Raw genomic sequence first — 5,362 nt, forward strand, 5'->3', positions numbered from 1 at the left:
ATGAAGTATCAGATTACAATAAAACTGAAATTAGAAGGGTTATTTGAATTGAATGTCTTAACCTTTGGCAGTCCAATGGTAAGTCAAGTCCAAATGCTAAGTCAAGAAAGCGACGTAAAACCTCTTAGCTGATTTCACTTATGATTCATCTCTCACACTGGACATGGAAGGTCAAGTGCATTGCATTAAGTGATACAGCACTTCAGCAAAAGCTCTGTTGTGTATGTTGTGGCAGATTTAGAGTCTCTGGTTCAGGTCTCAAAGAAATCTTTCAGAGTTGAAGTTCCAGGTCTCAGAAGAATTAACTTTATTGAATAAACAACAAAGTGAGATGCCAGCTGGCCATCTGACTGACAATGGTCAGCCTTCAGGTCTTACACTTTTTTCTTATCGCTAATGAGCATCCGTACAGTTATCTTTTTCTTTTTGCTCCTCCTTGAGATATTGCCACCGTTAGAAACATCTTCCCCGAGGCCTTCTTTCTATTGGCGGAGAATCTCTGACCATACGCCTTTAAAAAAAAAAAAACATCTCATATTACATAACATATACTTTTTTGAAAACTTCTCATATTACATGTTTTTCAGCACCTTCTCGTGCATTTCACCATGTCCACCTTCCCGTAAGATATATGGACAGAGCTTTTGGGTACTTTTCCATCCTTACAAACCCTGTGACCTAGTTTTCTGCTTGGCATTACAGCACATAGACTTTTGCAAGAGACAGATGAAATTCCCCAAACATGTACTGCTCATTTTGGCAAATGTTCACAGAATTTCATACTGTACACTGCCACAAATGTTGTATGGCAGTATGATATTGCAAACAAGTCCATTAGAACATGCTAACATGTTAAGATATCAATGAAAAATTGTAAATGTTAAGATTTTGAAGATCTGAGTCTGCTGTTATGGCTCTTTGGATGTGCATATAAGAAAATCTGATCTAGTTTCTAAATCTTCAAACCAAAAGTCCAAACCAAACAACCAAAGTCCCTTTCCCAGTTCCAGCACACTCGTGTCTCGCGGCTGGTCTCTAATGGGTGACGTCATTGCTGGGAGATGGAGGCCATTTACTGCTCTGCTTTCCTCGTCATCCATTATAAGTTGCCTGCTGCCATGCTGTGGTGTATGCTGTAGATGCTAGTGGAATGTTCACAGATCATCTTCACAGTTTGTCTCTAGTAATGTTAATTATTGGATTCTCTACATATGGTGTAGACACTTTATTTATTGTCAAGCATAATCAGTTTTTTATTAAAGCATTTTTTGCAAGCTATCTACACTACTGTTCAAAAAAAATTGGGGGCAGTAGGTTTTTATGTTTGAAAGAAGTCTGTTAAGCTCCCCAAGATTTATTTGATCAAAAATACAGTAAAACAGCAATATTGTGAAATATTATTACAGTTTAAAAAATACCCTTTTCTTTGTTCATATATTTTAAAATGTTATTTATTTCTATAATGGCAAAGCTGAATTTTCAGCATCATTACTCAAGTCTTCAGTATCACATGATCCTTCAGAAATCATTCTAATATGCTGATATGGTGCTCAAGAAACTTTCCTTACTATTCTCAATGTTGGACATTTTGTGGAAACAGCATTTATATGAATATTATAGGAATATTCTCTAACACGTCTTTTTGTTTTGTTTTTTGGGGTCAATCTAGTGTATCCATGCCAAATAAACATGTTAATTTCCTTCTTTTAAAAAGTCAAGTGGACCCCAAACTTTTGCATAATTTCTTAATTATGCTACGCAATTATGCAGACTAAATTCAGCAAATTCAGTCTGGACTATAAATGCCGTCTCAAGGCCTGTGGCTCTCTCAATGGGGGGTGATTATGTTGCCTCTGAGAAGCCAGAATGACGTAGATCTTACCTTCTATGGAAACTCTTTGTCTGGATGGCTGCTATGGAAACACTGGCAGAGAGAGTGAAAGTTGGGAAATACTGATGACTGAATATGAAATTAATAATGCAGGGTTATGCAGGCTGTTAGTTGCATAACTCATATTGACCTGTGACATTTACATATATGCTGATTATATGGATGAAGGTGTAGGTAAAACAAATACAGTATATGTACATTGATTAATGATCATTGCAACCCAAGACCTGGCTTCAAATAAGCATTATAAATCCGGCCTCTAAGCAAATGATTTTTGTCTCTGGATAATCACCACTCAGACTCACTCCCCTGCAGCAATAAGATGATTAAGGTTTTGCATTGGATTGTAAATAAGACAGGTGGATATCTGCTCTTTTTTTGACTTGCAATCCTCTAGGTCTGAAGACTGAGATCTGTGTGATTTATGCATCTTAAAAGACAGCCACTACTGTGAGTATTGGAGATCACAATTGGCCCACTGGCAAATTTGATTAGATTGCTGCGAGTATCCTTTCATCTTCACATCATTGCTTTAGTTTTCTTGGCTTTCAGCCGCATAAATGGCCTTTCTGTGCATGGCTGGCAACCTGTATAGAAAGACTGTGTTTGATGTGTGGTATACTACAGTACAACATCAGGAGATCCAATGTGAAGAAAGCAGCACCACACCTCTCAGAAAAAAATGAGCCATTTTCCTTGATGTAGATATCAATGCAGATTTGATTGCAATTCACTTAGGCCTTAGTATATTTCAGTTATTTCCATTTTTTCTCACAAATGAACAAAAATGCTGGTGGTGTTTCAGACTTTTTCTTTAACTCTTCATTAAAAGAATCAACTGATGAGATATTCGTTTCAGGATTAGTGTATACTGCTCGCTAAAGAATCGACTCAAGAGTAATTTGTTTGTGAATTGGACAACACTGTCACAAACTGTCAAGGATCTGAAAGAGGACCCAGGGGCAGAATAGCTGTGAAGGGGGTATTTATTAACAAGACCAGACAGGGCACAACAAGAAGAGTGAGGTGTGAAACAGTTCGAACAGTAGGGCTGACTACTGTTGACAGACAAAGAAGATGACCACTGAAACCAGTCCTGGGTAACAACAGGCTTGAGGACTGCAGAAGAAGAGGCAGGAACAGAGGGAACACAAGGAACCAGAGGCTTGATAATCTCTTAGCTGTAGCACCAGTCTCTGCCAGGCAGTGAATGTCAGTGGTCAGGAAGTCTCAGGATGCAGGGCAGGGACAAACACAAGACTCACAATGAACAAGACAAGACACAACAAGATAACAGAGCAAGACAAGAGAGAAGATAATAAATGAAACAAGAGGCAAACTAAAACCTGATGTAAATAACTATGGCTAGATAAATAAAAAGAAACCTAGAAACAACTGGAACTTACAAACAAAAAAATTTAACAAAAAGAACAAACTTGCAGGCAACTAGATACTGGAGAAGAAAGTTTTAAGTAAAAATGAAATCAAAATCAAAAGATAATATCAAAAAAATAAAATAAAAATAAAAAATAGCAACAAGGATACACTAGAACTAATCAAACACTTTACTGGAACAAGAGCAGAGATACACTGCAGACACAGGCAAGCGAACATTAACACAACACAAAACGAACCCGCAAAGACATGAGGGAAAGAGGCACAGTATAAGGAACCAGAGCACATGAGGATCAGGTGAGCACAATTAGTGAAAGGAGGATTAGAAGTGGACTAAACAAGGGCGTGGTAACGGGAAACAAGGAGGCTGGACAAGAGGAGCACATGGCCAACACAAACAAAGACAACACCATATGCTCAAGCACAAGACAAACAAGGGAACATTAAACAGTGACAAAACAGACAAGACTGTCACGGCGGGACCCTGACATACACAGCATTGCGTGTTAGATTTTCGTGCAGCCTCCGAGGCTAACTTTTCCTTCAGAAACACACTAACTTTTCATCGGATGTCACCATAAAATTTAATTTAAGACAGTGTGAGAACTTTACATGATATTTAGATTATGATGTCCCACAAAGAGTCAATCTTGGTCTATATTGCTGTTCAGCATATATGTTAATGACATCTCTGATGTCTGTCAAATGTATGCTGATGATGTTGTTTTTCTTGCACATGCAAAAATATGCAGCTGACTATATACAGTTACATCAGCAAAAAAATGGAGTGTTTGAAACCTAATGCCAAGAAAACTGTCCAAAGTATTATACTACAAGGACAAATTGTGAAACCTGCAGTACCTGTTGTAGAAGAGAGCCTGCCTTGAGGTTTTCAGGAGTTTAGATATCTAAGAAACAGCTGAAATTGTATCTACACTGTAATAAATATTTTATTTGGTAACCTACAAATGTGCTTCATGTGGTAATATCAAAATTAATGGTTTTAGGCAAGTCAGTATAGATGCAATAATTTATAAAAATGTATGAATACATATGTAATTAATATAAGTAATTGGTTGCACGGTTAAAATTTGTATAATGCAGCTAATTTATATTAATATAAATTATTACTTATTATTATGTACTGTGTAACAAAAATCCTCAGTGTTCTTGTTCATTTTACTTGCATAATTTGTTCATAGAGTTAAAGTACAAAAATCTAAATGCTTCAAGAGATCGTTGCATAACACCATTAAGAAAATGTGCTCTAGCTCAATCAGCCTCTTTCTTTCAGATGTGTGGAATGAAAATCATTTCAAAGTGTTTTTGTAAACCAGTGGGACTGAAGAACCTGAAAAAGCTAAAATGTCTGCATGATGACAATGAAAAGCAAAAGAATCAGATAAAGAATATCAAAACAAAATAATTGCAGGGCTTTTTTTTATTTATTCAAAATTCAGCACCACAAACAGTCCAGTTAGGATGAGTTGATTTTCAGGACCTTGGACAAGAATTCCAGCAAGCAGAAAAGTATGGATATCAAGATCACAAAGGCAGAGAAAATACTTACCTCAGAGTGTGAGATCATCTGCACTTAAATTAAACTAGAAGCCTCTCTCTTGACCACAACACTTTTTTCAGACTTTTTCTAATGACTCGTATCCAATGATTCAGCTCTTTCTTTCTTTCTTTCTTTCTTTCTTTCTTTCTTTCTTTCTTTCTTTCTTTCTTTCTTTCTTTCTTTCTTTCTTTCTTTCTTTCTTTCTTTCTTCACATCACAACACATAACTACTATTATATGTGACCCTGGAGCACAAAACCAGTCACATGGGTCAATTTTTTAAATTGAAATTGATACATCATCTTAAAGCTGAATAAATAATCTTTCCATTGATGTATGGTTTGTTATGATAGGACAATATTTGGTCGAGATACAACTATTTGAAAAAATGCGAAAAAATCGAAACATTGAGAAAATCGCCTTTAAAGTTGTCCATTTATGTTTGCGATTGTGCTGCATTCACTCACAAAAATAAATGTTTTATATCTTTAAGGTAGGAAATGTACAAAATGTCT

The sequence above is a fragment of the Abramis brama genome, assembly GCF_963993115.1.
Source record: "Abramis brama genome assembly, chromosome: 5".
NCBI classification, from domain to species: Eukaryota; Metazoa; Chordata; class Actinopteri; order Cypriniformes; family Leuciscidae; genus Abramis; species Abramis brama.